The sequence below is a fragment of the Vulpes vulpes genome, chromosome 1, assembly GCF_048418805.1.
Source record: "Vulpes vulpes isolate BD-2025 chromosome 1, VulVul3, whole genome shotgun sequence".
In the NCBI taxonomy this organism is placed as follows: domain Eukaryota; kingdom Metazoa; phylum Chordata; class Mammalia; order Carnivora; family Canidae; genus Vulpes; species Vulpes vulpes.
Window position 1 is genome coordinate 146,396,334 of NC_132780.1, and position 15,185 is coordinate 146,411,518.

Here is a 15,185-nt window from a genome sequence, read left to right on the forward strand (position 1 = left end):
ATTTACTGTAATTGTTTTTAGATTTTAAATTTGTTTATGTTGGAACTTGGTCCATTCTCTAATGGAAAGAATGACCTAGAAACCTTGATCTAAGGAATGCTGGCAGAGGTGGAGGGTGCATCTCACTCACCCTGTGTGACAGTGCACCTCACACCCTCCATCTCACACCCTCACCCTGTGTGAGATGCACCCTCCACCCTCCACTCTTTACTGCGTTCTAAAGCAAATCATACCTACATTGGTCTCCCTTCAGGTTTGGTCCTGCAACATGAAGCTGTGTACCTGCAACTGACTTTTCACATCTAGTTTGTAGTTTTCTGATTTGAAAAATTGTAAGGTAGAGAGATTGTATCTCTTTTGTGTGAAAATATTTAGGCCTTTAGAATGGATAATGCGGGATGTCTGGGTGGCTCAGTGGTTGAATGTCTGCCTTCAACTCAGGGCATGAACCTGGAGTCCTGGGATTGAGTCCCACATTGGACTCCCCTATGTCTCTGCCTCTCTCTGTGTGTCTCTCATAAATAAATAAATAAATAAATAAATAAATAAATACATACATACATACATACATACATAAATAAATCTTTAAAAACGTATTTCTAAAAAATAAAATGGATAATGCAATGCACTTGGATTCTAACTGGATAAACTTGCTGCTTCTAAACAATGAATTTTAAGTATGTGTGTTACATATAGACGCGATGTGGGTGTTCCCACTTCTTTGCATATCCTTAGGAGAATTTGACCCCAAACTCAATTTTAAAACCTCATTCTTGATTTCCTGATTTTCCGGTTCTGGATTTCTTCTTAGCAAATAATATTGAGTCCTGACAAAGTGTGTGATGATGTGAGGGGCCTACCAGAAGGAATATCAGCCAGCGTGTTTTGAGCAATGGCTCAGTTCCTGTATTCTAGTTCAGACGATCAATGGTAAGGCAAGGCTTCTGGACCAGATGTGTACATCAGTGTTCCTCAGTGCCTGGACCACATCTGCCCAGTGGTGCAGCACCATTCAGCAATATGGCTTTTGAAAAAATCCTCCTTTTTCTGCTGTATTCCTGACAGGGAGCTGGTAGCTTCAGTATTATGGTCAGTTAACGGGACCAAAGGACAAGTTTGCTGTTTGGGCCTAAAGTTTGTTCATTCTCAAGACTCACAGAGTAATTTGAGATAAACCATCACCATGGATGTTTGCTACACCTTGTTGCTTGTTATATAACCTCTGTACTATAAGTAAGTTGTATGTTTTAGGTTTGGGTAAAACGAGGTCGAGAGTTACTGGAATGTTAAAAACAAGGGATTGATTCAAGGTGACACATGGTTGAAGCATGTCACTGACCGTGTTTCCTTCTCTTCCAGGGTTGGCATGTCATGACCTGTGCCTTGAGAATCTATCATCTACATTTTTCCATAGGTTTCTTTTCTCCATAATTTGTCCTTCTTTAATGAAAGATTCAAGTAGAGTAAAAACTGTCTGTCTGCTTGGCTCTGGGGAGAGTTGTGTTTTTGTATACTTTGCAGGATTGCCCCCTTTTCTATAGAAAAATTTGAAATCTGGGGCACCTGGGTAGCACAGTGGTTGAGCGTCATGCCTGGTTGAGCATCCTAGGGTCCTGGGATGGAGTCCCTCATCGGGCTCCCTGTGGGAGCCTGCTTCTCCTTCTGCCTATGTCTCTGCCTCTTTCTGTGTGTCTCTCATGAGTAAACAAATAAAATCTTAAAAAAGGAGAAACATCTGAAATCTAAACTTTTGAAGCTGTTCTCCTTGTGTTTTAGAAGGTACCTAGAACTTGGGCAAGAGTAATAAATTCGTGTGTGCAGTGATTCATCATAACCTGTTAACAACCACATGAGGTCAGTGTTTCTGTTACTTCATTTTACAGATGAGCAACAAAGGCACACAGAGTTATGGGACTCATCCAAGATCACGTGGCAGAGTGCATGGGACTAGGGGTGGCATTCTTTCCTAACAGCCATCTATCTGAGTTCTGTCTGCACTTATCAATTAAGTCCCCTTCCCACAGAAACCAGACATTTCAAGAGGCAACTCAATGCGATTAAGCCAGGCCACTGGCATCCTGAGTGTTGGCAGCAGGGCCCTTTGGAGGGTGGCACTCTCTACTTTCCCAGGATGATGGATTGAAAAATGCTTTGCTCACGCTGCTCCTGGCCACACCTGGCCCAGGTCCACACGTGATCAATAAGCCTGGGAGGGGAAAGAGGAAGCTCACAAACAAATGAAGAGTCAATTATTTCTGCCAGCACATCTGTGCTACTGTTAAGCCCAGAGTCGTCCCTTTCCCATGGAATCCTCCTCATGATGGGAAAGATGCACTTGCTGTGTAGATGTTTTCTCAAGGCTGTTCAAATTATGCGTGTGGCTTTAAAACATAGAATTGTTATTCCTGATATAGCTATTGATTATTCCTGTAAGAGTAAAGGTGAGCTTGTGAACTACAGAGATCTAAAAGATTTGACAGTAATCTGTTGGACTTTATTACTTTGGAGAATATTTTAGTCTTTTATCCTTGTAAATGGAAGAATATAGTACCTTAATAACATAATGAAAAAAGACCCCATAACTGACTAGTATTTTTAAGTTCCAAGTCCTTATGATATTAACTTTTATTTTCTGGTTGTATAAAATTCAGTATATAACAGTCATCTACATTACATACTAAATTATCATCATTTGGTTCGGTTAATCTATGGAGGAATCTATTTAATTGTTCTGGGCTTTTTTCCATATCTCAAAAATGAAGAGAGTTGGACTAATAAAATTTCTGTTATTTTCTACTTTCAAACTGTAATGATTCCAAATACTGAGGAGTATTTATACTAATTTTATAAATGAGGGAGTATAAATTAATAAATCATATAACACATACCTAGCACTGGTAGACCTTTCTGGGTGCTCATGTTAACATGTAGATGGCACAATGTGGTGAGGAATTCAGTAATTTCTATTCATTTTCATGTGTGTGCTAGCTTTATGAGTTTCATGGTAAAGTACTAGAACTGACGAGTGCCTGCTCAGCAGATGTATAATTTAATTACAGTTTATTAATAAGTTAAGTAATTAGATATTACTCTAACTGCTACCTAGATAGAGGGGTATCTATCCACTGGGTGGCTCAGTGGTTGAGCATCTGCCTTTGGCTCAGGTCATGATTCCGGGGTCCTGGGATCAAGTCCCACGTCAGGCTCCCTACAGGGAGCCTGCTCCTCCCTCTGCTTGTCTCTGCCTCTCTCTGTGTCTGTCATGAATAAATAAATAAAATCTTAAAAACAAAAGAACTCGAGATAGATTGTACCATAAAAAACAATTAAAAAAAACTCTGCTAACCATTAGGCTGCCATGTGTCCAGTTAGTTCCTAAAATATATTTTATTTTACATAAATGTGAAGTGAGGTGAGAGCTCTCAGTAAGCTAAAGCAGCCACTTGGATAAAATCACCTTGGAAACATCTGTGCAGCCATTTTTTATGAGAGAATGTGTTTCCTGGGCAAGACCAGATCCAGAAGCACTCAGAGCCCATTCTCCTCTGTATTTAATTCATGGTGTAAATATTGTTAAGAGCTTGGGATTTGTGATCTGATGGACAGGAATTACATTTCTATACCAATGTGTACTGAGAAGTTATTTTTCACATCCCAAAATGGAAATAGTATTATTATTTTATTTAATTGTGAGAAAATGTGATACTGTATGTAAGTTGCCTGCCATGTAGTAAGAATTTCTAGTGTTAGTTCCCTCCCATTATGTGCTTTTTTCTTTCTGTGTTTGGAGAAACTTGTCCCTAACTCTTGGGACATGGACAAAGCCATGGAATTGTACTTGAAGTTTCTGAGAGATGGTTTGATTTACGAAGGTATAGGTAGTTATGTGGGAAATTACCATAAGAATTGGATAGAAAATGGCATAAGAATGGAAAATATAGGGACATCTGGGTGGCTTAGTTGCTTAAATGGCTGCCTTTGGCTCAGGTCATGATCCCAGGATCTTGGATTAGCCTGGCATCAGGCTCCCTGCTCCACGGGGACCCTGCTTCTCCCTGTCTCTGCCTCCTTTTCTCTCTCTCTCTCTCTCTCTCTCATGAATAAATAAATACAATCTTTTAAAAAAAGGGAAAATATTTTTGGTTCATAATACTTAATAGATTTCCTCTAACTTTATATTCATTGTAATGATTATATGATCATAGGTGCACCATGATAAGGCTTATTGCTTATTAAATATTAGCACCCCTATTATTAAGTTAAACAAATGTTTTTTTAAATGTGGCTATCTTGGTCACAAAATACCGTACACATACTGGATTTACAGTTTGACCTCAATCTTCCAAAATGGTTGTTTGCAACCACCTCTTTTTCTTCACCTGCCATAATTAGTTTGTCTTTTTCTGTACTAATATCCACCATTGTCATTGTTGGTCCTTTATGATCCATCCCTCCCAACTTTATAAGTGAGATCCTTTCATTTTATTCTTATTTGCATATCAAACTTTATGTTAAAAGAGCAAGTCACTTGCTCCTGTGTCTATATTTTAAATCCATTCCAAAAATTTTAATGGAACTTTTGATTGAGCATCTCAGTGATCATTGCTATTAAACACTACATCCTGCTTAGAGAATGTTACATTTCTTATTCCTTAAAATTAATCGACTGTTCTTGGGTTTTAACTAGTATACTTTAACCAGATTGTCTATAACATAAAATAAATAAAGCACAGGGGCTCCTAGGTGACTCAGTGGGTTAAACGTCTGCCTTAGGCTCAGGTCATGATCCTGGAGTCCCAGGATTGAGCCCTGCCTGTCACCTGTCCAGCTCCCTGCTCAGCAGGGAGCCTACTTCTCCCTCTGTGCCCCTCCCCCCATGTGCACAGGCATGCACTCTCTGTCTCAAATAAATAATATTTTTAAAATAAATACCCAGATAAATAAATAAAGCACAGCTTCCCTCCTTCCTGACCAGCCCTCCTCTCATCTTAGACATAGTAACTACTGTATGCTGCCTTGTTGTCACTTCTGTGCTGACCACTCAAAAGGAACTAGTTACTGCAAAAGGTGAACAAGATCTCTGCCTGAAAGTTGACCTCTCCTGGCCCAACTTTCTATGACTTTCACTTCCCAGTTACCAACTACCCATAGCTTACTGGCTAATAGCATAATTTGGAAACCATCAACTTTAGGAAATACTTTCCAAGCCTTAGTTTGTCTCTTCTGTAAAATGTAGACTTTTGTAGGCTAGGTTTGCTTTGATAATTAAAAAGTTTATTGTACATAAAACTTTTAAGATGATACGTGGCATACTGATACTTTAAAATGAACATTATTATTATCTTCTCCCAAGCCTGCTGTTTGCTGAACACATAAAATATTTCCATTAAATGCATTTTGTTTGATTGTATGGTTAATTCAAGGGTATTTATAAGATCAATTTCTTCTTGTAGATGTCATAGGAAAGAATCATCAGTATCATTTAATCAGAAGTTCAAGTATTTAAGGCCCAATTATGTTGGGGAACATCAGGATGACATTAGGAAAACAAATGATCATCTCTGTGTCCTTGCTAAGAAATTGAGAGCCACCAACCCTCAAGTTTAAAGTTGAAGTTCATTTTAAAATTAGCATTATCTCATCAATAAAGACACATTGCAAATAATCATCATAGTGGCTCTTTCCTTTGTCTTAGGAGATGTTGAGGAAGATAAATAAACTCAATACCAGGGAAGGTTTTGCTAGTATATAGGAAGATAGTGAGAAGAGAAAGGAAAATAGTTTGTTCATCCTCTACCCTTTTCACTAACATCTATGGGCTCCCCTTTGCTGACTGCATACCTCTCTTCATAAAAATTCAGAGGTCATAGCAATCAAACAACTTACAAAGACTTTCATGATTATACATTCCTAGTTCCATGATAAACTCTTTGTATCTTGAGGTTTCAGAAGTGCTCAGAAAAGCCAAGTGGGCCTCTGTACATTAACCTATTGATGCTTGACATCCCTTATGTTTGAAATTCCCTTAAGAGAGAGCACAACTGTCCATCATCCTATTGAGGGCAGACTAGTGGAGCATGGATGGCAAAGATGCATTGAGGGGTGATCAGGTCACTATTTTTGGATTTAAAACCATGCTTCTTTTTTGTATTTAAATTTTGACTAGTTAAGTCACTTACTTAGGAATAGTATTCCCAATTTCACAGGTTATCACACTAAGAAAAAAGATATGTCAGAGTAGATATTTCATAAAATTATAATTTCAAATCAGAAAAGCTAGGTGCCACTGGGCAGTGTTATACAATAAGAAACTATTCCATCAGAGTAAAAATTACAGATAATTAATTTGTCCCTAAAAGGAGAAAGGCAAACCCTACAGAGAGTAATCTTATGTCTGCAAGGTGATTCTTTTTATATATATTTAAATGCATGCAATCCTAACATGGCAGCGTTTGCTTTTTCAGCTACCTCTGCCTGAAAGGCCCCACATTATTTTCATCTTATCTTTCTTAGATGCAGTTAAATCCAAGTCATTCTATGTGGAATGCTAGGTTAGGATAGAGAACATTAGACTTCATTTAGTAATAGTTCTCAGGGGCCTCTGGGACATTACTGAAAACTCCAAGACTGTCTCAGTGCCATAAGAACTTCCTCCATGATTTCAGTCAAGGAGTCCATGTTCTGCTTTTTCCCTGTCTGGGTCCTTTGGCTCTGATGTGTGTCACTTCATCATGTTTCCTGAAGAAGAGTAGTCATGTTCAGAATGGGTGTAATATGGGTGACCTGACATCTTGTGTTCTGTCCAATGATCCCAGGCCCTTTAGTAAGCACAGGTGGTGGTGTAAAATAATGAACAATCATAACCATGTGGATTTCTAGGACAATTACATGAAAATAATTTCAAAATCATTTCCCACAGGGAGTTTGTTTTCTGGCCAGTTTCTCCAAGTCAACTGAAAAAAAAAATGTGCATGTGGAATTGTCTGCAATTCACATGTTGTCTCTTTAACTCCTAGAATTTCTCCTACTCCATCTTGTTATTCTTTCTGTTGGTCTCACTATCTTCCCAAGCTTCAAGAAGAGAATGATTAGAATGTCCTTGAGATTTTCTACGTGGCATGATACAATTGGTCAGGTTATAGTCATTTCCCCAGGGACACTCCTTATTCAATCCTAGGTTATTGTGCTCAATATGCACACTTATACTTAGGCAATAAAAGCAACGTATAATTTAGTGAGCACCTATTGTATGTATAATTTATTCTGTCTTCTGTGAGGTGAAAGAGAAGAGATAGTAGATGATTCATTTGGACATATTCATATAGTATTCCTAATGATATAATCAAAACTAACAAAGGCATTTGAGTTTTTTAAAGCTTATGAATTTTTGTATTGTTTTATGTTTTGCTTTGCTTGATTTCATCCTTAATATACAGAATCAGAATCTCTGAAAGTGGAGCTCAGATTTCAGCATTTTTGATAGGCTTCCTAGTGACTCATATTTTGGGAACTCTTTTAAAAGCCATACATATGAGCAGGGCACCTGGGTGCCTCAGTTGCTTAAGCCTCTGCCTTAGGCTCAGGTCATGATGCCAGGATCCTGTGATGGAGCCTCATCAGCTCCTTGCTCAGGGAGCCTGCTGAGCAGGGAGCCTGCTTCTCTCTCTGCCCCTCCTTCCAGCTCTGCTTCTCCCTCGCTATCTGTGTCTCTCTTAAATAAATAAACAAGATCTTTTTAAAAAGCCATACATATGGGGAGTCACTTAAAAAGTTTTCTAAAGCTGGTTAGAATGACCATCTAGTTCGTGATACTTTGAAGGTGACAGGGGACACTATTAAAGTCATTGTTAAGGTTAACCTATGTTTATCAGGGACTTCCTAGACCAAGAAGCATTACTGTTCTAGTAACAGTTGAGTACAAAGGCACATGTTTTGAATATAAAATCCAGGCCAGACTGAAAATTTTGAAGTGTATCCTAGACTGTTGGCTCCATATTATCCCAGTTCATATTCAATTAGAATAGATTATCCCTCCAAGTTATTGCTACTCCCAGCTCATCTACTATATTCCAGCATCTCTGTCCTAGATTAAGCCTTCATCATTTAGCTTCTAGATCATGGTAGTGGCCTTGTAATGGCTCTTGCTCTCCATGTTTGTCTTTCTTCCATTCTTTCTTCCCATCTGATGCCACAGTAATGATGCATAAATTGTCATTTTGTTATCATGCTTGAAATTTGTTGATGTTTCTATATGATTTAAACTATAATAATAAACAGAATAAGCAGTAAAATACATGCCATAATAATATGGATATGAACAAGAAATAACATAGGCATAAAAAGAACTCTTGTTTAGCCATTGTAAAACAGTACTTAAACATACCAGTTGGTGAATTGCCACTGCTGTCACCCTTTTAAGTGCTCCTTGCCCTACTGCAGAACTTCCTTAGCCTCTGCCTTCAGAGCCCACATGGACATTCACACAATCTGGTGATAGACAAGGTTAGGCCTGGCATAGAAATGCCCTCTTGGACCTAGCTCTCCTCTTATGCCTTCAGAGAGCTCTAATAGGTCAGTGCCTGTGTGGTACACTTAAAATAACTTCCTTTTCATGGTATACAATTCTTCATGATTTGGCCTCTTCATACTTCATGTGCGTGGCCCAGCTTCTCCCACTCTGCTTCACTGCTCTGAAAAACTACATCTTCTCCCAACTACTTGGGCACCTGCTTTCTGGATCACTCTCCTTACTTTCTTTCCTTCCAAATTCTTACTTATTGTTTGTATCCCAGCTTAATTGTTTTTTTTTTTCCTTAGGTCCTATAGGCATATTTGAATATGTTTCTTAAGCTCACATCTTATTTTGTACATATTTTTAAATGTGGCTTTATATACATGTTCATTTCCCTTCTAAACAGTAATATTCTTGATCCTTGGATTTTCAAATATATTTATACCCAATTCTTAGCACTTTTCCTGTACATAGTATATGTCAAAATATATTGACATATAACAAATAAAGAATTAATAAATAAAGAATGCTTATTGGAAAGAATACATAAATTTTAAAAGTTGTTTAAAATTAGTGAGGTCGACATGAATGTGATGCATTTTGAGCTGAACTTTGCAGGAGTAAGGGATATGCTGGATCGGAGATAAGAGTGATTCACATTCCCAAAAAAGCCAACAACAAAAACAATGCACAGGAAGAGAAATGAGGACTTCGATGAGTGGAGAATGGCAACACTGGGTTAGTAAGCAAATGACAGAGAAAGAAGAGAATTATCCCGATACATTGTACGTCAGTTTGAGATGTTTAGAGCCACACTCCTGGAACCAGTAAATCCAAAGCTTTATCTTCTCACAATAGACTTGGGTTTGTAACAATTGGAAGTTTGTTCTTCCCTGCGGCTTGGTTCCAGCTCCATACAAAGTCATCATCTGTGTCCCAGAAGGAAGTAAATCCGTGTTAAGCATTAACTAATCTTTCTTTGCATGTACTTTCCCTGAGCTTATTATGTTCACTCAAAGGTCAACTGATGGTGCTTAGGCCTGCTGGTTCATTGTTCCTTAAGCAAATGGTTCTTTGTCAAATGTTAATCCCCCTAAATTAAGGCTCAAGGAATAAAGAAATCCATTTAGTAATTTATGTGGATTTGCTACACCTGGCACAGTTCCTTGCTTTTTGTCATGTGACCTTTTAATGGTAGTTTTAATAATTCACTGGTGTTTCAAGATCATCTATGACTAAATAGAATCCAATTCTTACGACTGTCAAACCATAGTTCTTGCCTCTCATTCAGGAAAACATCTTATCTGCCTTTAATATGAAGCTTACAGAGTAATTGCAGTTGTCTGTGTTATTATTTCTACCTTTCTAAGGTTAATAGTTGTCTCTAGAATACTCAGAGTGATAGCAATCCAGTCTTGATCCGGTTAAATAAATTCTAGTTTAAGATTTTATGATTTCTTCCAAGTTATACAAAATTGTAACGACTTATGTTTATTTCATTTTAATCTTAAGCAAAAGTTTTTAGGACAGTGGGATCCTCGAGTGAGAATAGAAAACATTATAATTACAGGCTTATTCATATGAAGAATTAATGCTAATCCCTTTGCATGGTGTTAGATTATGTTATTTACTCAAGTGATACTGTCCTTGGCAAATTTCCTTCGTACCTGGGGTAAAGATACTTCTCTTCCGTATGCTGGACAAATTTTTAGGTATAATTACCACATGCTATTCTCCAGTTTTCTAAATTTCGCTCTGTCTTGAGTTACATAAAATCTCAAGAACACATAGTAATAAATAGGAGAAGTTGAAAGTTAAACTATACTCTTATCACCAAATTTAATGCTTTGTCTTCTGTGATTATGTTGGAGTCCCCTGACTTAAATTGTGAGATTTCTAGGTGAGATATTAGCATTAGGTGAACGGCAATCATCACAAGTTGCACACTTTCATGGATATTCAAATATCTTTCCTGCTGCAGAACACCTGCTGTTCAGCGCCCTCTGACTGTAGCCTCTTCTCAGTTCAATCACCAACTGGTAACTATATGTGTTAGTTTTCTTTCTACAACTGGGGTTAATTATGTATATATTTCATGGGGGTAATTGTGAGAATTAAGCTAGTCTATACCCGTAAAGCTTTTTCAGAACATTGCTTAAGACATGAAAACTTCTATTATGATTATTGTCACCATTGTTATGAATATAATTCTATATGTTTAATAAAGACTCTTTCCTTTTGAGAAAACACTGAAGGTACAAAATATGTGACTGTTTTATCTGAGATTAATTTTTCAGGACTTCCATCATTAATTGCATGAAAAGAGAATTCTTTATTTTTAATCTTCAGACCTTTGGTTAAATGTGGCTTAATCCTTGGCACTTTTCTTCTGAGGTTCCAGCTAGCACAGGAAGTGCTAGAATGGATGTAACTGGATTTGTTTTGCAACAATAAATTGCAAAAGAATAAGGACTCACTGTGAAATATTAGAACTTAAGTAAAGTCAAATATTTCAATGATTGAAAGGACACTAAAAAAAAGGATGTTAATTATCGAATGATTTCTAACCCAAGCCCTTAGCATTAGTAAACACACAGTCTTTCATGTCCCTTTGCAGTAAACACAGAGACAAGAAATTTTCTGCGCTTGGAACTATTCATACAGTGTGGGTTTTGTAGCTCTTCATAATTTGTTTTACTAGCATTTTGTTAGCTTTTCTCTCTTCACATTGCTCCAAAGCAGATCTTGCTCATGGATTTCACTTATATGTAATTGCATTTTGTTTTTTTGTTTTGTTTTGTTTTTTAATTTTTTTTTATTTTTTTTATGATAGTCACAGAGAGAGAAAGAGAGGCAGAGACACAGGCGGAGGGAGAAGCAGGCTCCATGCACCGGGAGCCTGATGTGGGATTCGATCCCGGGTCTCCAGGATCGCGCCCTGGGCCAAAGGCAGGCGCCAAACCGCTGCGCCACCCAGGGATCCCCTGTAATTGCATTTTGAATATTGAGGTCCCCAACCAGGAGAATAGAGTCTACTGGCAGTTGCCAGTGCTGTACTTAATAGAGAGGACTCTTGGCCCATTTCCAGGACTTGGCTATATTTGCAAGGGAATTGTGCAGATTCCTGGTATGGAAGGAAGAGCAGTGGTTATGTTCTCAGTGACTTTATACTCAGAAACTTCTCTCTCATACTCTGACTTCCCTGAAATCAGAAGCAAAAATAAGAAGCAAAGCCTTCCTACAGAAATTTCAGTAATGCATAGTCTGATACAATGGTTCTCAACTCTATTGAATGCAATGCTTCCATTTTGTTTGTTTGGGTTTTGTACATTACATCTCCATTACTTATTTATTTTTTAACTAAAAGTTTATACTTTATTCCCAATGCTTCCTTTTTATAACAAAATCTTTTTTAACATCTCCTTTACTATTCTAAAAGAAATTCAGGGAATAACATATCCAGGGTTTCCTTAGAGTATGTGAAGCCCTGAGAAAATACTTTTTGTGGGATCCCTTTCTATGACCATTTGTCTCACCTAAAATCAGCATGTAAACACCATTCTATTAGCTCAACATCATTTGATCCTGTATAAAAAATACTACACTGACCTGTGAGAGCTATCTATTCACCAGACAGCCCATCTGTAAGTAAAGTCTTGCCACAGAGCTTGAGGTATCCTCTGGGTTCAATTGTGTTGCTTTAGTGGGTACTTAGACCCCATATATAGTGCTGAAGGTTGGAGAGCAGCCCACAGGGGATAACAAGTCCTGGGGCCCACACTTCTATGAGACTTGGGTATTTTTGAGGATGTTACTCCAAAGCACAGGAGCCCTTTTGAGATCCAATTAAATACATCCATGGGGCAGGAACCCAAACACACTTCCATGAGACTTGGGTATTTTTGAGGATGTTACTTCAAAGCACAAGAGCCTTTTTGAGATCCAATTAAATACATCCATGGGGCAGGAACCCAAACATTTGTCTAGGCACAATTTTTTAAGAGCTTGTCATTCATAATTCCCATGTATAATGTAATAGGTAAACAAAATCATTCATAATAAATTATACCTATTTCAAGACAAAAATGTTGATGCATGACTATGCCAGAAGACTTAATGAAATTGTCAGATGATCTCAGCCTCTTTTGATGAATATATCTGTAGTTAAAAGAACAAGAATGTCATGAGCTATTTTGTACAAGAAGCATAAGAAATGAAAGAACAGATGTATAGATGGACATCAGAAAAAATAAAGTTAGGATAGTTAATGAAGAATCTGATATATCATTATATGATCAAAGAAAGAGGTGAATAACCTTAATGAATTTGAGATTATATGGAAAGAGAAAGACTGGCAAACTGAAGAAGTAAAAAAGACTTTCTTATAAGTAAACTCAGCATTATTTATAAACACATTACTAAAATAACTCTGTGCTATGATGTGAGCTTCGGGGGACTACTGAGCTTTGCAGTGAAAACCTTTATTTCAGTTGAGCCATATAAATAAAAATTATCAGTTATTGAGGTTGCTGCCTGTGTTCTTCTCTAGGATTTTGATGGATTCCTGTCTCACATTTAGGTCTTTCATCCATTTTGAGTCTATTTTTGTGTATGGTGTGAGGAAATGGTCAGTTTCATTCTTCTGGATGTGGCTGTCCAATTTTTCCAACATTATTTTGTTAAAGAGACTGTCTGTTTTCCATGGGATATTCTTCTGCTTTGTCAAAGGTCAGTTGACCATAGAGTTGAGGATCCATTTCTGCATTCTCTACTCTGTTCCATTGATCAATTTGTCTGTTTTGGGGCCAGTACCATACTGCCTTGATGATTATACCTTTGTAATATAGCTTGAAGTCTGGAATTATGATGCCACCAGCCTGGGTCTTCTTTTTAAATATTCCTTCAGCTATTTAGGTTATTTTCTGGTTCTATACAGGTTTTAGGATTATTTGTTCCTGTTCTGTGAAAACAAGTTGGTGATATTTTGATAGTGATTACATTGAATATATAAATTGCTCTAGCATAGACATTTTAACACAGGCAGCAACCTCTGTGACCTTGGCCATAGCAACTTCTTGCTAGACATAGACTCTTCTTGCTAAAGAGTCTCCAGTACCAACTCTAGACATGTCTCCAAAGGCAAGGGAAACAAAGGCAAAAATGAAATATTGGGGTTTCATCAAGATAAAAAGCTTTTGCACAGCAAAGGAAATAGGAAAACCAAAAGATAACTGACAGAATGGGAGAAGATATTTGCAAATGTCTAATCAGGTATAGGGCTAGTAGCCAAAATCTATAAAGAACTTAGCAAACTCAACACCCTAGGAACAAATAATCCAATCAAGAAATGGGCAGAACAGATATTTCTCCACAGAAGACATACAAATGGCCAACAGACACATGAAAAAATGTTCAACATCACCCAGCACCAGGGAAACACAAATCAAAACCACAATGAGAAACCACCCCATACCAGTCAGAATGGCTAAAATTATCAAATCAGGAAATGACAGATGTTGGTGAGGATATGGAAAAAGAGCGACCCTCTTACATGGTTGGTGGGAATGCAACCCGGTGCAGCCACTGTGGAAAACAGTATGGGTTCTCAAAAAGTTGAAAATATAGCTACCCTATGACCCAGCAATTGCACTACCGGGTATTTATTCCAAAGATACGAATGTAGTGATCCCAAGGGGCACCTGCACCCCAATGTTTATAGCAACCAAACTATGGAAAGAGCCCAGATGTCCACTGACAGATGAATGGATCAAGAATAGGTGGTATGTATATACAGTAGAATACTATTCAACCATTAGAAAAATGGAATCTTGCCATTTGTAACAATGTGGATGGAACTAGAGGGTATTATGCTAAGTGAACTAAGTCAGTTGAAGAAAATTATCATATGATCTCACTCATATGTGGAATTTAAGAAATAAAACAGAAGAACAGAGAGAAAGGGAGGAAAAACAAAACAAGATGATATCAGAAAGGAAGACAAACTACAAGAGACTTTTAACCTAGGAAACAAACAGGGTTGCTAGAGGAGAGGAGGGTGGGGAGACGGGGTATCTGGGTGACAGGCCTTAAAGACAATACATGATGTAATGAGCGCTGGGTATTACATAAGACTGATGAATCATTGAACTCTACCTCTGAAACTAATAATACACTCTATGTTAATTAATTAAATTTAAATAATAAGAAAAAATGATCACTTATTATTAAAGCTAATAGCAAAATATCAGTAAACTATATATATATATATGCATATATATCTAAGAACATGGCTTCTTTATTATGTTTTTTTAATTGAAGTGTAATTGACACACAGTGTTACATTTCAAGAAGTTTCAAGAATATAGATTCTTAATTTTTTTCTCTCGTGATTTCTCTGAGGTGCTTTCTGAATCATGGTTTCAGTCTGTCTGAATTAAAAAAAATTCCATGAGGGGCTCCTGGGGGGCTCAGATGGTTGAGCATCTCTTGATTTCAGGTTACATCATGGTCTCAACGTTCTGAGACCGAGCCAAAGGGCAGGCTTCATGCTGAATGGGGAGTCTGCCTCAGGATTCTTTCTCACCCTCTGTCCCTCCCCCCTCAAATAAATATATATATATTTAAATTAGATAAATAAATACATTAAAAAAAGATCCTATGGGATGGTGCTCCC